Below are 20,378 nucleotides of genomic sequence, written 5' to 3' on the forward strand. Positions count from 1 at the left end.
TTCTAAGGCAGTTACTCTGCTACAGTGATTCACTCACTCACCACATGTGGGGGTCCACAATTGCCTCCTCTCTCTCTTTGCACACACACACTCACACATGCACAAACACAAATACACACATGCACATTTGCACACAAACACACACATGCACATTTGCACACACACACACACGCACACGCATGCACACACACACATTGTGATTAGGTAATGTAGCTCGTTACTAACAAATGTGATGCTTCATTTCTGCTGGCAAATCAAAAAGCTTTGGATTGTAATGTTCAGCGTCATTAGACTTCTAAGGAAACTGTTAACATGAAACATGTGTCCTCAGTTCCATCCCAAATACCTGTTCCAATCCATCAGCTCTCAAAATGATCCCACGCCAGAGCTAGCAGATGAGGTGAGCTCACAGTAGACCCGACATTGTCAGATGCCTTTGTTTTCCCTCAAGTTTGCACAAGCTTTTACATGTTTCTTGATAATCTGATTTAGAAAAGAAAACAAAATATCGTGCTTTGATTGAACCTCATGCATATTCATAACGTATGGTCATATCCAGGCCTTCACTGATATCATACTTTCATCTCCCACCTCTTCATTTCACTTTCCTGTGAGTTTGATAGGATTCTAGGTAACAGGTTTGGTTTGTGATTTACAACACAGATGTGACAATTTAATAACGTAAACCGTGGTCCCTCCATTCCAAAACAAGCTTTCTCTTGTAAGCCATCTGTTTGGTGTACTTTAAACCTCCGCACGGCATTATATTTAGTGTCATCCTCCAAGAGTGTCAATTTACAGTGGAAGGATTCTCTTTGGTTGTAAACTACAACAAACAGAACATGCTTGTATGATGACTGGCATAGGCAGAGAGCATAATTATAGTCCATAATCAGTTCAGATCTGATCAGTTCTAGCTTTCAGACAAGAAGATGTTGATAGATTGTAAAAAATTGCCAATGCGAATGACCAGTTTAGCTTTGGATTTGTGTTTTCACTGATCCCTATGTTCGAGGAAAAGTGTGGCAGTGCAGGTTTTCCCAACTGGACGTCTGACAGATACACACACAAACAGAAATGCAACACCTCCCCATCAGATTCCTCACATATGACCGTAGGAGTGAGGGAGAGAGAAATGCAGAACGAATATCAGGTGTTTGAGTGACTTGAGATATCAGAATATCAGTCTGGTCTCAGATGTACAGCAGTGTGATCTGGGTCACTTACAATAGCTGCACACATGTACAGTACCTTAGATCCCCAGTGACAATCAATGTCACTCATCTGTCAACATCTGTTCAAGCACACAGTGCTCCAAAAGGACACAGAAATTCTGCACACTTCTCCCTTGCATTTAACTCCCAATTTGTTTTCCTTTTCAAAATTGGGACGGGATATAGACACCAGTCATAAAATGTAATCTTCATATTGACAGACAGCTGAAGTAAATCCTTAATTGAAAGTAGAAATCAAACATACCATGAATTATTGTCTTTACACGTTTAGGATGCGAGCAGAAATGTGGAGTAATCCAATGGAGCTGGCTTACATGTTAAGGCGTAGCAAAATGGTGTCATGCTTTCCTGTAATGTGAAATGACACTGAAACAGCAAAACCAATGTTGAACATTTAGGATGTGGTTCCTGAAATGTTTTTCATGTGTAGTTGCGACGACTAAACTTTTCATCAGCCTTGAGGACAATTCAGTAACTAAATTTAAAGTAGGCTGCATATACTGTATGTATGTATGTATGTATATATATATATATATATATATATATATAGAGAGAGAGAGAGAGAGAGAGAGAGAGAGAGAGAGAGAGAGAGAGAGAGAGAGAGAGAGAGAGAGAGAGAGAGAGAGAGAGAGAGAGAGAGAGAGAGAGAGAGAGAGAGAGAGAGAGAGAGAGAGAGAGAGAGAGAGAGAGAATCCTAAATCTGTAATTGTCTCTGTAAATTCTTGTCGAGCTGTAAGTGCAGGGCTTGGACCTACACTGTAGCTGATAAGTAAGTGCCGCATTATTTAGGCAAGTGCAACTCGACAGAGAGACTTTATTGATTCAAATTAATTAATCCACTTACCAAGGGGGGATTTTGTGGCTCTGGAGTGACTTATATAATCCACACAAATTAAACTGGAAATTTGTTGCCTTTAATGATATTCCCAAGTAATTGAATTGCAGGAATGTTTCAAAACATTTGGCATTAGCATGCAAAAAAACTGTGTATTAGCAATGGATAACCCAAATATAATTTGGCATTAATTATTTTTTGATATGGTTCAACCCTATTTAGCATGGTTGTAATTATGTGCTGTATGGAAAGGCTGTAGTGAGTGGGATGTAGTGCGAGGCTTGTAGATAAAGCCAATGTACATTTTAATTTGAGATAGCTAATTATAATAAATGGAGAAATATAAGTGGTTGCAAACAGTGTCGTTAGAGCTCTTCCAGGAGCAGTGCCCTATTTCGATGTATGCCATCAACGTGGTTGTTTGGAAATGTCTAAACATTTGGTTTGTAATGACACAGTATAACACAGTTAAATAAACCTGTGAAAGGTGTCTTGTTATTCCAGTACGGCAGTGAAGTTGTCTCAAATGGCTCTGTAATAATGTCACAGGACAGCCGTGCCACAGCAATCTCTGGTAATCCCAACAGGCAAAGCACAGATTAGAGAGTTTATACCTGCACATATGATTTTACATGCCCTCGTCACCACTGCCAGTACCTATGCCAAAAAGTAAGAGTGAGATAAAGGCAGAGGCAGAGGGAAAGCAGTAAGTTATTCCTAACCTTTTCTAATTGACTCTCTCAGTGAGTTGCTGGGATATTCATGAAGTGTTGTTGCTCACACATCTGTTTGCCGTGACATACAGGTAACTGCTAACATAAAGGAAACACAAACATAAGGTATTTTAAGGGCCCCCGCTTCAACATACTTTGTATCCCTCATTTACACAAGCGTTTCCTTTATTTGGCTGTTACCTGTATGTCTCTGTCTGTGTATGACACCCCCAGATTTGAAACAGGTAAGAATACACCTGACACGTGCCAATGAGCAGTGCAGTTCTCTGCATGCATGCACACACATGCACACACATGCACAAACATTCACACACACTTCTGTGTGAGCTTGGCCGAACACCATTGTTTGCACCCTCCAGGTACACATTAAGCAGTTATGCTAACACAGCACAAAATAGTCTGCCGTTACCACACACAATTGTCCCATGTCCTCTCACTGTTCACCCTGTTCTTGGCACCAAATGTGAGCAAACTTATCTTTCTTTCAGTGAAAACCTACATTCAATGTTTTGTTGGCAATAGAGCAACGTGACATTTCTTTAATCCCTGTAGGTCTAAGACCTTAGATAGAAATACCTACTAAACTAGCATATGGAATTGTTTTAAGATGGTCATAAAATAGATAATTTAGCCTTTAATTTGGCCTTTAATGCTATAGCCCATATAAACACATTGAATAACACACTTGTACATGGCAAAACAGACAGTCCAAAAATAAATCATAAGGAACAAGGTTTTGACATGTATGTCCTATATCTGAGAGACTTTTAAGTTTGGTCACATTATTCGTGGCACATTTTACCCCCTATGCATTTTGTGCTATTTTTACAGCTTACCTTCAGACGATTCCCCTGAATCTTGTGTGCAATTTTACAGTCCCGTACTAGGTTACTGTTTGTGTGCATCGTAGAGCAGATCAACCAACACCTTCGGGTTCATGAGTCTCCCCTTTCAATATTGGTGACATTAGTTTACAGCTCCTATGGTTCGCTCTGGACAGTCGATGTTGTGAGAAGACCACTTCGAAATGAGGACGACCCTGACAGAGAGTTCAAAAGACTGCCGTAAACTTGTGGATGTCAAGGAGCCAATTAAATTGACACTGCCGTGTTCGTGAGAGTCATATCTTCCGATGATGGTGGTGACTTGTAGCTCAAGTGCTTTGAGTTTTACAGATATCTTGACGATTTTCTGGTCTGGATCCTCTCATGTATAGAAAAAGATCGCTTTCACAAGCCCCATGTTATGGAATAGGCTTTATATCTGCGGAAAGAGAGGATTGAGCTGCAGCTACTCGGAGCAACCAGTAAGTATGTAGCATAAACACGCAGGGAGATAGCTATTCATTATCAACATGACCTCACCGTGTGACACACGGGTGCATCAATCATCTCTTTAATAACCATTTGATTTATCCTTTTACCCCTTCAATTATGTTGTTTATAAAAGAGAGGATTCTGACAAGGTGTCAAAATCCACGCCCCTCGTCAACAAACCCTGGCCCTTTCATGGTGGCAGCCAGAGAGTGGCAGACTCTGTTAGATGGAACAGTCCCAGGCCAGGTACTTTCAGAGGATGGAGCCGCTAGTCGGGCATCCTGAAGCCCACGCTCAAGTGTTCACTAACACTTTCTGGATACACACATACACACTTGTGCACCAAGACACCCTTTCAAAAAGCACTCTGATTAAATACCTGTTGTTTACATGTAATGTTGGTCATGTTCACTGTACATCGCTGGATACCAAGGCAACAGATTGAGCTGCCTGGTCTAAGCTGAATGAATGTCATTGTAAAGCCTGTGGTGAAACTAAATAACTGCATCTCTTATCTTCTCTCCACCTCTGTCTGTTACGGAATCTTTCTGAGAGAAACCTTCCTGGAGGTGTCTTGCTTGGTTTGTGAAACGTTGTAATTAATGCAGGGGCTCTCCTCCCTCTGTGTTTGTGGGGGCTGAGTCGCGTTCACTCCCGCTCCGGGGTTCTCCCTCAGTTCAGCACACTTAGGCCCGTCTAATTAGGGTCTCTGCCACGTCTGCTCGCTCCTGTCTCAGCGCACAGCTGGGGACGACCCTCCAAATCAACTGCTAGCGAACGCTCACCACCCGGCGCTCCTCTAAAACAGGCAGCGCCTCGACAACGCAAGCAAGCGTTCCTCTCTCCTCCACCTTTACAACTCTCATTCCCTTTCCTCCTTTTTTTAGCCCTTTGTTTGCTGCCGAGCTCAGGCACTGCGGCTACAAAGAGCCCAGCATAAGAAGATGAGAGATATCACAGAGCTGTGTGTGTGAGTTCACATGTGGAGAGGGAGCGTGTGTGTGCAGAGCGTCTGTTTTTGAAATGGTGGGAGATCACCAGGGTTGGGAGAGAAGGTAGCATGCCCAGGGGCACTAGAGGAGAACACACTGAACACCCCCCCCCCCCCCGCCTCTCTATCAGGAGCAGTTGTTCACCCCTTGGGCAAAGGGATGGGGGGGGGGGGGGGTAGGAGGGGGGATGGGGGGTAGGAGAAGTGAAAGCTAGTCAACTTTTTGTCTTTACCTTACAATTCTCTTCTCCCTATTTTCCCTTCCTCTCACTAACCCCCTATGGTCTCATACAGTTTGGTGTTGATTTCTATTGTGTTGATCTCTTGATTCCAGGTAAAGTTACAAGCACAGCAGTTGCTCTTTATTATTCCTTCAAATCTATAGGGTACACTAGTAAGGGGTCACTCTGCATCAGAAGGTGATCAAAATCAAAGTGTATTGGTCGCAAATACATATTTGCTGATGTTCTTGCAAACGCAGCAAAATGCTTATGTTTCTAGCTCCAACAGTGCAGTAATGTCTAGCAATACAATAACACGACACAAAAATGCATGAAATATCAGAACGAGCAATATCAGATTGAGCAATGTCCACAATATATATGTATAAATGGTGTGTATAGACAGTATGGACAGTATATGAATAGAAAATGTGTGTACAGCAGTAGTTATATAGGATGAGCCATGACTTGCTACAGTAAATACATATAATGTAACGTTGGTGGAAGAAGGTGAGGACCAAAGCGCAGCGTGGTAAGTGTTCATGATTATTTAATAGAACAGAACACTGAATGACAAAAATCAACAAGAGACCGAAATGAAACCGAAACAGTTCTGTCTGGTGCAGACACAAAACAGAAAACAACTACCTACACCCATAGTGGGAAAACAGGCTGCCTAAGTATGGTTCTCAATCAGAGACAACAATTGCCAGCTGCCTCTGATTGGGAACCATACCAGGCCAAACACATAGAAATACAAAACCTAGACTACAAAACATAGAATTCTCAACCCAACTCACACCCTGAACAAACTAAAACAGCGACATAAAAAAGGAACTAAGGTCAGGACGTGACATATAAAGTGGGTAAAACAGTATGTCAACATTGTTAACGTGACCAGTGTTCAATGTCTCTATGTACTGTACATGGGGCAGCAGTCTCTAAGTTGCAAGGCAGAGCACAGGGCGATATCCGCCTAGTGATAGTGTCTAAAGTGCCAGGCAGATTGCAGGCGGTGAACGGCTAGTGATGACTGTTCAACAGTCTGATGGCCTGGAGACAGAAGCTGTTTATCAGTCTCTCGTTCTCGGCTTTGATACACCTGTACTGTCGCCGTCTGCTAGATGGTAGCAGGCTGAACAGGCTGTGGCTTGGGGGCTGAGGTCCTTGATGATATTCTTGCCCTACCCATAACACCGGGTGCTGTGGATGTCCCGGAGGGCAGGCATTGTGCCCCGGTGATGCGTTTGAATGACCGAAACCACTCTGTGGAGGGTGTGGGTGCTGCAGTTGCCATACCAGGCATTGATGCTGCCCTACAGAATGCTCTCAATGGTGCATCTGTAGACGTTTCTGAGGGTCTTAGGGCCCATGCCAAATTTCTTCAGCATCCACGGTATCGGTGTGGTGGGACCATTTCAGTTCCTTGGTGATGTACAGGACATTGGGAAAGTATTCAGTCCACTTCCCTTTTTCCAAAGTTTGTTATGTTACAGCCTTCTTCTAAAATGGATTCATTAAAACATTTTCCTCATCAATCTACACACAACACCCCATAATGACAAAGCGAAAACAGGTTTTTAGAAATGTTTGCAAATATATTAAAAATAAAATCAGAAATACCTTATTTAAATATGTATTCATACCCTCTAAATTGAGCTCAGGTGCATCCTGTTTCCATTGACTTTCCATGAGATGTTACTACGACTTGATTGGCGTCCACCTGTGGTAAATTAAAATGATTGGACATGATTTGGAAAGGCACACACCTGTCTATATAAGGTCCCACCGATGACAGTGCATGTCAGAGCAAAAAACAAGCCATGAGGTCGAAGGAATCGTCTGAGGCAGGATTGTGTCGAGGCACAGATCTGGGAAGGTTAGCAAAACATTTCAGCGGCATTGAAGCTCCCCAAGAACACAGTGGCCTCCATCATTGTTAAATGGAAGAACTTTGGAACCTTCAAGACTCTTTATAGAGCTGATAGTCCGGCCAAACTGAGCAATCGGGGGAGAAGAGCCTTGGTCAGGGAGGTGACCATGAATCCGATGGTCACTCGGACAGAGCTCCAGAGTTCCTCTGTGGAGATGGGAGAACCTTCCCGGAGGGCAACCATCTCTGTAGCACTCCACCAATCAGGACTTTAAGGTAGAGTGGCAGACGAAAGCCACTCTTCAGTAAAAGGCATATGACAGCCCTCTTGGAGTTTGCCAAAAGGCACCCAAAGGAAACAAGATTCTCTGGTCTTATGAAACCGAGATTGAACTCTTTCGCCTGAATGCCAAGCGTCACATCTGAAGGAAACCTGGCACCATCCCTACGGTGAAGCATGGTGGTGGCAGCATCATGCTGTGGGGGATGTTTTTCAGCGGCAGGGACTGGGAGACTAGTCAGATCGAGGGAAAGATGAACGGAGAAAGTACAGAGAGATCTTTAAAGAAGACCTGCTCCAGAGTGCTCAGGACCTCAGACTGGGGTGAAGGTTCACCTTCCAACAACAAGACAACAACCCTAAGCACACAGCCAAGTATACACAGGAGTGGCATCAGGACTGTCTCTGAATGTCCTTGAGTGGCCCAGCCAGAGCCCATACTTGAACCCAATCCAACATCTCTGGAGAGACCTGGAAATAGCTGTGCAGCAATGCTCCCCATCCATCCTGATAGAGCTTGAGAGGATCTGCAGAGAAGAATGGGAGAAAATCCCCAAATACAGGTGTGCCAGGCTTGTAGCATCATCTCCAAAAAGACTCAAGGCTGTCAAAGGTGCTTCAACAAATTACTTAGTAAAGCTTCTGAATACTTACTGTATGTAAATGCGATATTTCAGTTTTTTAAATAAAAAACTGCAAAGATTTATCTGCAAAGATTTTTTAAAATATATGTTCTATTGTCATTATAGGGTATTTTGTGTAGATTGATGAGGGTAAAAAGCTATTTAACTTCTTATGGCTGCAGGGGCAGTATTGAGTAGCTTGGATGAAAAGTGCCCAGAGGTGCCCAGAGTAAACGGCCTGCTCCTCAGTCCCAGTTGCTAATATATGCATATTATTATTAGTATTGGATAGAAAACAATCTGAAGTTTCTAAAACTGTTTGAATGATGTCTGTGAGTATAACAGAGCTCATATTTATTTTTTATTTTTTATTTTACCTTTATTTAACCAGGTAGGCAAGTTGAGAACAAGTTCTCATTTACAATTGCGACCTGGCCAAAATAAAGCAAAGCAGTTCGACAGATACAACGACACAGAGTTACACATGGAGTAAAACAAACACACAGTCAATAATACAGTATAAACAAGTCTATATACAATGTGAGCAAATGAGGTGAGAAGGGAGGTAAAGGCAAAAAAGGCCATGGTGACAAGGTAAATACAATATAGCAAGTAAAACACTGGAATGGTAGTTTTGCAATGGAAGAATGTGCAAAGTAGAAATAAAAATAATGGGGTGCAAAGGAGCAAAATAAATAAATACATTAAATACAGTTGGGAAAGAGGTAGTTGTTTGGGCTAAATTATAGGTGGGCTATGTACAGGTGCAGTAATCTGTGAGCTGCTCTGACAGTTGGTGCTTAAAGCTAGTGAGGGAGATAAGTGTTTCCAGTTTCAGAGATTTTTGTAGTTCGTTCCAGTCATTGGCAGCAGAGAACTGGAAAGAGAGGCGGCCAATGAAAGAATTGGTTTTGGGGGTGACTAGAGAGATACACCTGCTGGAGCGTGTGCTACAGGTGGGAGATGCTATGGTGACCAGCGAGCTGAGATAAGGGGGGACTTTACCTAGCAGGGTCTTGTAGATGACATGGAGCCAGTGGGTTTGGCGACGAGTATGAAGCGAGGGCCAGCCAACGAGAGCGTACAGGTCGCAATGGTGGGTAGTATATGGGGCTTTGGTGACAAAACGGATTGCACTGTGATAGACTGCATCCAATTTGTTGAGTAGGGTATTGGAGGCTATTTTGTAAATGACATCGCCAAAGTCAAGGATTGGTAGGATGGTCAGTTTTACAAGGGTATGTTTGGCAGCATGAGTGAAGGATGCTTTGTTGCGAAATAGGAAGCCAATTCTAGATTTAACTTTGGATTGGAGATGTTTGATATGGGTCTGGAAGGAGAGTTTACAGTCTAACCAGACACCTAAGTATTTGTAGTTGTCCACGTATTCTAAGTCAGAGCCGTCCAGAGTAGTGATGTTGGACAGGCGGGTAGGTGCAGGTAGCGATCGGTTGAAGAGCATGCATTTAGTTTTACTTGTATTTAAGAGCAATTGGAGGCCACGGAAGGAGAGTTGTATGGCATTGAAGCTTGCCTGGAGGGTTGTTAACACAGTGTCCAAAGAAGGGCCGGAAGTATACAGAATGGTGTCGTCTGCGTAGAGGTGGATCAGAGACTCACCAGCAGCAAGAGCGACCTCATTGATGTATACAGAGAAGAGAGTCGGTCCAAGAATTGAACCCTGTGGCACCCCCATAGAGACTGCCAGAGGTCCGGACAACAGACCCTCCGATTTGACACACTGAACTCTATCAGAGAAGTAGTTGGTGAACCAGGCGAGGCAATCATTTGAGAAACCAAGGCTGTTGAGTCTGCCGATGAGGATGTGGTGATTGACAGAGTCGAAAGCCTTGGCCAGATCAATGAATACGGCTGCACAGTAATGTTTCTTATCGATGGCGGTTAAGATATCGTTTAGGACCTTGAGCGTGGCTGAGGTGCACCCATGACCAGCTCTGAAACCAGATTGCATAGCAGAGAAGGTATGGTGAGATTCGAAATGGTCGGTAATCTGTTTGTTGACTTGGCTTTCGAAGACCTTAGAAAGGCATGGTAGGATAGATATAGGTCTGTAGCAGTTTGGGTCAAGAGTGTCCCCCCCTTTGAAGAGGGGGATGACCGCAGCTGCTTTCCAATCTTTGGGAATCTCAGACGACACGAAAGAGAGGTTGAACAGGCTAGTAATAGGGGTGGCAACAATTTTGGCAGATAATTTTAGAAAGAAAGGGTCCAGATTGTCTAGCCCGGCTGATTTGTAGGGGTCCAGATTTTGCAGCTCTTTCAGAACATCAGCTGAATGGATTTGGGAGAAGGAGAAATGGGGAAGGCTTGGGCGAGTTGCTGTTGGGGGTGCAGTGCTGTTGACAGGGGTAGGAGTAGCCAGGTGGAAAGCATGGCCAGCAGTAGAAAAATGCTTATTGAAATTTTCAATTATGGTGGATTTATCAGTGGTGACAGTGTTTCCTATCTTCAGTGCAGTGGGCAGCTGGGAGGAGGTGTTCTTATTCTCCATGGACTTTACAGTGTCCCAGAACTTTTTTGAGTTAGTGTTGCAAGAAGCAAATTTCTGCTTGAAAAAGCTAGCCTTGGCTTTTCTAACTGCCTGTGTATAATGGTTTCTAGCTTCCCTAAACAGCTGCATATCACGGGGGCTGTTCGATGCTAATGCAGAACGCCATAGGATGTTTTTGTGTTGGTTAAGGGCAGTCAGGTCTGGGGAGAACCAAGGGCTATATCTGTTCCTGGTTCTAAAGTTCTTGAATGGGGCATGTTTATTTAAGATGGTTAGGAAGGCATTTAAAAAAAATATCCAGGCATCCTCTACTGACAGGATGAGGTCAATATCCTTCCAGGATACCCCGGCCAGGTCGATTAGAAAGGCCTGCTCGCTGAAGTGTTTCAGGGAGCGTTTTACAGTGATGAGAGGAGGTCGTTTGACCGCTGACCCATTACGGATGCAGGCAATGAGGCAGTGATCGCTGAGATCTTGGTTGAAGACAGCAGAGGTGTATTTAGAGGGGAAGTTGGTTAGGATGATATCTATGAGGGTGCCCGTGTTTAAGGCTTTCGGGAGGTACCTGGTAGGTTCATTGATCATTTGTGTGAGATTGAGGGCATCAAGTTTAGATTGTAGGATGGCTGGGGTGTTAAGCATGTTCCAGTTTAGGTCGCCTAGCAGCACGAGCTCTGAAGATAGATGGGGGGCAATCAGTTCACATATGGTGTCCAGAGCACAGCTGGGGGCAGAGGGTGGTCGGGTGGTCTATAGCAGGCGGCAACGGTGAGAGACTTGTTTTTAGAGAGGTGGATTTTTAAAAGTAGAAGTTCAAATTGTTTGGGTACAGACCTGGATAGTAGGACAGAACTCTGCAGGCTATCTTTGCAGTAGATTGCAACACCGCCCCCTTTGGCAGTTCTATCTTGTCTGAAAATGTTGTAGTTTGGAATTAAAATGTCTGAATTTTTGGTGGTCTTCCTAAGCCAGGATTCAGACACAGCTAGAACATCCGGGTTGGCAGAGTGTGCTAAAGCAGTGAATAGAACAAACTTAGGGAGGAGGCTTCTAATCTTAACATGCATGAAACCAAGGCTATTACGGTTACAGAAGTCGTCAAAAGAGAGCGCCTGGGGAATAGGAGTGGAGCTAGGCACTGCAGGGCCTGGATTCACCTCTACATCGCCAGAGGAACATAGGAGGAGTAGAATAAGGGTGCGGCTAAAAGCAATAAGAATTGGTCATCTAGAACGTCTGGAACAGAGAGTAAAAGGAGGTTTCTGGGGGCGATAAAATAGCATCAAGGTATAATGTACAGACAAAGGTAAGGTAGGATGTGAATACAGTGGAGGTAAACCTAGGTATTGAGTGATGAAGAGAGAGATATTGTCTCTAGAAACATCATTGAAACCAGGAGATGTCATTGCATGTGTGGGTGGTGGAACTAATAGGTTGGATAAGGTACAGTGAGCAGGACTAGAGGCTCTACAGTGAAATATGCCAATAAACACTAACCAGAACAGCAATGGACAAGACATATTGACATTAAGGAGAGGCATGCTTAGTCGAGTGATCAAAAGGGTCCAGTGAGTGGAGAGGTTGGTTGAGGGTCACGGCGATTTAGACAGCTAGCCAGGCCATCGGTAGCAAGCTAGCATAGAATGGAGGTCTGTTATTAGCCACCTCTTGCGTTCGGTCAGTAGATTAGTGGGGTTCCGTGTGGTAGAGGGGATTAATCCAAATCACACAACAACAACAAAAATAAGAACAATAGATATAGTTATAGAGGCCCGAGAAGAAAACATAATAATAATAAAAATAAATAAATTGTCCGATTGTCTATTCAGATAGCAGCCGGTAAGACAGCTAACGGTTAGCGGGCCGCAGATTGGCGTTCAGGTAACGTCGCGACGGAGGAGCCAGCCGGATCTCCTTCAGGTAGATAACGTCGGCAGTCCAGTTGTGAAGGCCCGGTGGGGCTCCGCGTAGGCAGTAAAACGGGTCCGGATAGGTGACTGCAGCCCAGGAGTGAATGATGGAACTCAGGAGTGATTGACGGAGCTGGCTAGCACCGGAATAATTGATGTTTGCTCCGGAATCGACGAAAGCCGATTGTCACACGGATAGCAGCTAGCTAGCTGTGAGATCCGGGTATGAATGTCCAGAGAGCAGTTGAAATCCAGGGACATGGAGAGAAAAATTGGTCCGGTATGTTCCGTTCCGAGCCGCGCTGCGCCGTACAAAACTGGCGATAGATTTTCGATAGATTTTCGAGCTAAAGGATAGCTGATGACCACAAACCGTGGTTAGCTGAATACTAACGATTTGCCAGTAAAGAAGCTAACTAGCTTCTGATTAGCTTCTGGATTATCTTCTGGGCTAGCTCCTGGCTAGCTTCTGGCTAGTTTCTGGCTAGCTTCTTGGAGTTTCTGGCTAGCATCTTGGAGGATTACAGATCTGAGGTAAATAATACTTTTTTATAAATATAAATTGGTGAGGCGGGTTGCAGGAGAGTGTTTTGAAGATGAGTTGATCGAAAATAAAAATAAAATGTATGTGAAAAAAGTTGTAAATATATATATATATATACAGGACACGACAAGACGAGGACAAAAGACGTCTGAACTGCTATGCGATCTTGGAGAGGATATCCATTTACATATGGCAGGCAAAAACCTGAGAAGAAATCCAAACAGGAAGTGAGAAATCTGAGATTGTTCGATTTTCAACCCAGCCCCTAATGAATTCACAGTGGGATATGGATGCACTTCTTAGGGCTTCCACTAGATGTCAACCATATTTAGAAACTTGAACGAGGCTTCTACTGTGTTGTGGGGCTAAGTGGGAGCTGAACGAGCCAGGTGTCTGGCAGAGAGCCAAGGGCTGGTCAGGCGGAAATCACATGATTAGCGACCTGCGTTCCATGGCTTCTCTACACACAAAGGAATTCTCCAGTTGGAACTTTATTGAAGATTTATGATAACAACACCTTAAAGATTGATTCTATACTTAGTTTGACAAGTTTCTTCAAGCTGTAATTTAACTTTTTTAACTTTTCGTCTGACGTTCAGATGGACCTACACGAGCGTTGGATGGACCTAAACGCGCTAACAAAAGTAGCTACTTGGACATAAATAATGGACATTATCGAACAAATCAAGCATTTATTGTGGAACAAGGATTCCTGGGAGTACATTCTGATGAAGATCATTAAAGGCAAAGGAATATTTATAATGTGATTTCTGATTTCTGACTCCAACATGGCGGATAATTGTATTTATTTTCTGAGCACCGTCTCAGATTATTGCATGGTTTGCTTTTTCCGTAAAGTTTTTTTGAAATCTGACACAGCGGTTGCATTAAGGAGAGGTATATCTATAATAACATGTGTATAACTTCTATTTTCATCTACATTTATGATGAGTATTTATGTTGAATTGATGTGGCTATGCAAAATCACTGGATATTTTCAAATCAAAATCAAATCAAATCAAATCAAATTTTATTTGTCACATACACATGGTTAGCAGATGTTAATGCGAGTGTAGCGAAATGCTTGTGCTTCTATTTTTGGAACTAGTGAACGTAACACGCCAATGTAAACTCAGATTTTTTGATATAAATATGAACTTTATCAAACAAAACATACATGTATTGTGTAACATGAAGTCCTATGAGTGTCATCTGATGAAGATCAAATGTTAGTGATTCATTTTATCTCTATTTGTGCTTTTTGTGACTCCTCTCTTTGGCTGGAAAAGTGGCTGGCTTTTTCTGTGAGTTGGTGGTCACCTAACATAATCGTTTGTGGTGCTTATTATAGCCTATTTGAAATCGGACACTGTGGTGGGATTAACAACAAGATTGCCTTTAAAACGGTAGAAAATACATGTATGTTTGAGGAATGTTAATTATGAGATTTGTTGTTGTTTTGAATTTGGCGCCCTGCACTTTCACTGGCTGTTGTCATATCATCCCGTTAACGGGATTGCGGCCCTAAGAAGTTTTAATCAACTTTAGTATAAGGCTGTAACGTAAAAGCTTGGGGGTCACTACGGTATTAAATGCCAAGCTGTAGTCGATAAACAACATTCTCACGTTGGTTCCCTCTGTCCGTGGATCTGTTGGGGTGGTATCCAAATCAAATTAATTTTATTGGTCACATACACATATTTAGCAGATATATTTATTGGTCACATACACATATTTAGCAGATATATACACATATTTAGCAGTTATTCCGAGTGTAGCGAAGTGCTTTTGTCCCTAACTCCAACAGTGCATTAGTATCTAACAATTCACAACAATACACAAATCTAAAAAGTAAAAGAATGGATTTCAGGAATATATAAATATTAGGATGAGTAATGTCGGATTGGCATTGACTAATATACAGTAGAATAGAATACAGTATGTACATATGAGATGAGTAAAGCAGTATGTAAACATTATTAAAGTGACTAGTGTTCCATTTTTAAAGTGGCCAATGATTCCAAGTTCATGTATAAAGTGCAGCGGCCTCTAAGGTGCAGGGTTGAGTAACCGGGTGGTAGCTGGCTAGTGATGGCTATTTAACTATTGTTGGCCTTGTGATAGAAGCTGTTTTTCAGTCTCTCGGTCCCAGCTTTGATGAACTTGTACTGACCTTGACCTTCTGGATGATAGTGGGGTGACCAGGCCATGTCTCAGGTGGTTGATGTCCTTGATGATCTTTTTGGCCTTCCTCTGACATTGGGTGCTGTAGGTGTCCTGGAGGGCAGGCAGTGTGCCCCCGGTGATGCATTGGGCATACCGCATCACCCACTGGAGAGCCCTGCGGTTGCAGGCGGTGCAGTTGCCATACCAGGCGGTGATACATCCCGACAGGATGCTCTTAATTGGGCATCTGTAAAAGTTTGTGAGGGTCTTAGGGGCCATTCCAAATTTCCTCCTGAGTTTGAATAGGCACTGTTGCACCTTCTTTTCCACACTGTCAGTGTGGGTGGACCATTTCAGATTGTCAGGGATGTGTATGCCGAGGAACTTGAAGCATTCCATTTTCTCTATTGTGGTCTCGTCGAAGAGCATAGGGGCGTGCTCCCTCTGCTGTTTCCTGAAGTCCACAATCAGCTCCTTCATTTTGTTGACGTTGTTGGAAAAGTTATTTTGCGCCACTGTCCTCACCTCGTTCCTGAATGCTGTCTCGTCATTGTTGATAATCACACCTACTACTGTTGTGTCGTCTGCAAACTTGATTGAGTTGGAGGCGTGGATGGCCATGCAGTCTTGGGTGAACAGGGAGTACAGGAGGGGGCTGAGTACGCACCCTTGTGGGGACCCTGTGTTGACGATCAGTGAAGTGGAGGTGTTGTTTCCTACCACCAGGGGAGGACCGTCAGGAAGTCCAGGAACCCCGCACAGGGCGGGGTTGAGACCCAGGGCCCTGAGCTTAATGATGAGCTTTGAGGGTACTATGGTTTTGAAGGCTGAGCTATAGCCAAAGAACAGCATTCTGACATAGGTATTCCTCTTGTACAGATGGGATAGGGCAGTGTGCAGTGCGATGGTGATTGCATCGTCTGTGGATCTATCGGGGCGGTAAGCAAATTTAAGTGGGTTTAGGGTGTCAGGTAAGGTAGAGACGATATGATCCTTATCTAGCCTCTCAAAGCACTTCATGATGATGGAAGTGAGTGCTACGGGGAGATTAGTTCAGTTACCTTTGCTTTCTTGGGTACAGGAACAGTGGTGGAGATCTTGAAGCAAGTGGGGACAGCGGACTGGGATAGGGGGAGATTGAATATGTCCGTAAACAGTCCAGCCAGCTGGTCTGCGCATGCTCTGAGGATGCGGCTAGGGATGCCGTCTGTGCCGGTATTAACACACTTAAATGTCTTACTCACATTGGCCATGGAGAATGAGACGGCACAGTCCTTGTGAGCGGGCCATGTCGGTGGCACTGTGTTATCCTCAAAGCGGATGAAGAAGGTGTTTCGCTTGTTTCGAAGCAAGACGTCGATGTCCGCGACGCGAATGTTTTCAATTTGTAATCCATGATTGTCAGTAGACCCTGCCACATACAGTTGAAGTCAAATCAAATCAAAGTTCATCTGTCACGTGTGCCGAATACAACAGGTTTAGATCTTACAGTGTAATGCTTACTTAGAGGTTCTAACAAAAAGTGCAAAAAAGGTATTAAGCGGAAGTTTACATAGAGTACGTTCATCTCTAGGAGACAAAACGCGTCTCCTTCCTGAGCGGTATGACGGTTGCGTGGTACCATTGTGTTTATACTTGCGTACTATTGTTTGTACAGATTAACTAGGTACATTCAGGCATTTGGAATTTGCTTCCAAGGATGAACCAGACTTGTGGAGGTCTACAATTATTTTTCTGAGGTCTTGCCGGATTTCTTTTAATTTTCCCATGATGTCAAGCAAAGAGGCATTGTTTGGAGGTATGCCTTGAAATACATCCACAGGTAAACCGCCAATTGCCTCAAATTATGTCAATTAGCCTAAGCATCTAAAGCCATGACATAATTTTCTGGAATTTTCCAAGCTGTTTAAAGGCACAGTCAACTTAGTGCATGTAAACTGCTGACCCACTAGTTTTGTGATACAGTGAATTATAAGTGAAATAATCTGTCTGTAAACAATTGTTTGGAATAATGACTTGTGTCATGCAAAAATTAGATGTCCTTACCGACCTGCCAAAACTATAGTTTGTTAACAACAAATTTGTGGAGTGGTTGAAAAATGAGTTTTAATGACTCCAACCGAACTGTATGTAAACTTACGACTTCAACTGTACGTCTTGTGTCTGAGCCATTGAATTGTTGAATCCACAAGTCAGACCAGTGTTGAAAGGGAGGAGCAAAATGGAATCGTGATCTGATTTGCCAAAAGGAGGTCGGGGGAGGGCCTTGTAGCCATCCCGGAAGGGCGAGTACAGTGATCAAGTGTTTTAGCAGCGTGAGTACTACAGTCAAGGTATTGATATAACTTCGGTAGTATTTTCTTTAAAATGTTCTTTGTTGAAATCCCCAGCTACAATAAATGCATCCTCAGGATATGTGGTTTCAAGTTTGCACAAAGTCCAGGGTAGTTCCTTGAGGGCCGTCGTGGTATCGGCTTGAGGGGGAATATACACGGCTGTAACTATAGCCAAATAGAATTGTCTTGGGAGGTAATAAGTTTGGCATTTGATTGTGACTTATTCTAGGTTGTGATTGTGAGGTATTTCTGTACGTTATCACAATCACACCATGAGTAGCTTATCATAAAACATACATCACAGCTTTTCTTCTTCCATTAGAGTTCTTTATTTCTGTCTGCGCGATGTACTGAGAACCCAGCTGGCTTTATGGACTGGGACAGTATATCCAGAGAGAAGCATGATCCCGTGAAAACAGAGTATGTTTATATTAACCATTGGAATTTAGCACTAAATACCAGAACATTCAGTAATTTGGGTAATTAACATATCATTTATGGCAGTCTATTGTAACTTTGGTCATTTATACTTGAACAACAAACAAAAATGTATTCATGTATAGTATTATTTTTTTTATATCTGCGTCTACACTGACTATACAAAATATTAAGAACACCTGCTCGTTCCATAACATACTGTAGACTGACCAGGTGAATCCAGGTGAAAGCTATGATCCCTTATTGATGTCACTTGTTAAATCCCCTTCAGTCAGTGTAGGGGAGGAGACAGGTTAAAAAAATACTTTTAAGCCTTGACACAATTGAGACATGGATTATCTATGTGTGCCATTCAGAGGGTGAACAGTTTCCTGTGTTTATCAAGAATGGTCCACCACCCAAACAACATCCAGCCAACTTGACACAACTGAGGGAACTGAGGGAAGCATTGGAGTGAATATGGGCCAGCATCCCTGTGGAACTCCTCTGACACCGCTTGGTGTAGAGGTCCTGGATGACAGGAAGCTTGGCCACAGTGATGTACTGGGCCCGTACACACTACCGTCTGCCTTGCGGTCGGAGGCTGAGCAGCTGCCATACCAGGCAGTGATGCAACCCGTCAGGATGCTCTCGATAGTGCAGCTGTAAAACCTTTTGAGGATCTGAGGACCCATGCCAAATTTGTTCAGTCTCTTGAGGGGGAATAGGTTTTGTCGTGCCCTCTTCATGACTGTCTTGGTGTGCTCGGACCATGTTAGTATGTTGCTGATGTGGACGCCAAGGAACTTGAAGCTCTCAACCTGCTCCACTATAGCCCCGTCGATGAGAATCGGGTTGTGCTCGGTCCTCCTTTTCCTGTAGTCCACAATAATTTCATGCTCATATTAAACACCAATGGTATTTATTAAGATGATGGTTTATATTTAAGATAATGTTTTACAGGTTTGTCATATTTTTTTTATTTTTAAATCACATTATTCAGTTATTTAATATATTTTACATGAGATAAGGCCACACAGCAGCCCACAGATATTCACAGACCTATGATAATCTGAAGTACGCTACAGGGCCACTAGATGTCTTAAAAGTTACCGAAATTCTGGTAGTTTACTGGTAAACTTAGAAAGTTACCAGTAATACACCCTCCCTTTGCAATCCTACTAATTACAAATGTACACCGTGATGTTATGCAACATCAAATAGTGTGATTGACACTAGATATAATCAACAGTCCCCATGTTATGATCGTGTAACTCCTTCAAATAAATCCTATTACAACATCAAACATGTTTACTTGGTTATGTTTAAACCAGCCAGATCTAGTTTGGGCCAGAGACATTGCTGTCATGTCTCTCAAGCTACTGGGCAACAATAAATGACCATGTATCAGCTTCTGAAGTTCATACTGGTCTGGCTATTTTGATCTGGCAGAGAAGGTCAGTGTACAAAAATAAGATGGCAGTTTTCCAGGGCTGTGACTTGTACAGACGGTTTAGGTGGCCACAGTGTTTCTCTCCTACTTTTAGATACAGAGAGTGATACGGTTAGGTGTGTTTATCAAAGAATGTTGAGGGTACCACTTCTAACTTTCTGTTTCTGTTATTCAGAGTAGCGCTTTGAAATTGCAAAATAACCTTTCAACAGATTTTGATACTTGTAATATTTCCCCTCATGAATTCACCAGTGGACTTGCTGCCATTAACAGTGTCAAAGAGGAACCTTTTTAATGTGCTGTTTTTATTGTGCTGTGTGTTTTCCCCTCAGCTCCAGATGTGCGGACGGGGTTGTCATCGATTCAGTTCTCGACCCTTGTTTGAACGTCTCTATGGAATCCTGGTTTGTGGGCAGACATTAACTTGTTTTACACTGGTCTTTAACTTGTTTCTTGACAGGTAGGCCTTACAGACCAAGTTTGTTGCAACACTACCAGTTGAGTTTCATTCAAATGCCTCATTTTTGGTTTCAGTCCCAGAGAAAAGGACCACCCCATCCCTGTGACTGACTTTACAGTATGTCTTATTCACACTCTCAAGCAAATACAAAACCAATTCAGTCTGTTTTGAAGCACAGTCATACAGGAAATTGACCAGTTGAGAAATGAGTAATTTAAATGGAATATACTGTAAGTCAATGGTACTTTGTCTTCTAAATAAGAACAGTCCTTGTCTAGTACAGTGAGAGGGAGCAAAATTTAAACAGTGGGCCGGCCAATATTCCTCTTTGTTCTGTCCACGAGTTACCAAGGTTTTCCTTCCGGTGTCTAAGTGGGGATGTGAAGGGCTTCTCTGTCTGTATAGAGGTTTACATGTGGAGCAAATGATGGAGGAGTAATTTGAGGGACAAGGCCAGCTGGGGAACACCCTT

At 43.1% G+C, this 20,378-nt stretch overlaps 1 pseudogene; it reads left to right on the forward strand.

Annotated features, from left to right (window-relative positions):
* Window positions 1-319: 319 nt before the first annotated feature.
* On the forward strand, window positions 320-19,831 carry LOC149979600 (uncharacterized; annotated as a pseudogene).
* Window positions 19,832-20,378: the final 547 nt, after the last annotated feature.

Source organism: Oncorhynchus mykiss, chromosome 11 (assembly GCF_057628025.1).
Source record: "Oncorhynchus mykiss isolate SJ-2025 chromosome 11, ASM5762802v1, whole genome shotgun sequence".
NCBI classification, from domain to species: domain Eukaryota; kingdom Metazoa; phylum Chordata; class Actinopteri; order Salmoniformes; family Salmonidae; genus Oncorhynchus; species Oncorhynchus mykiss.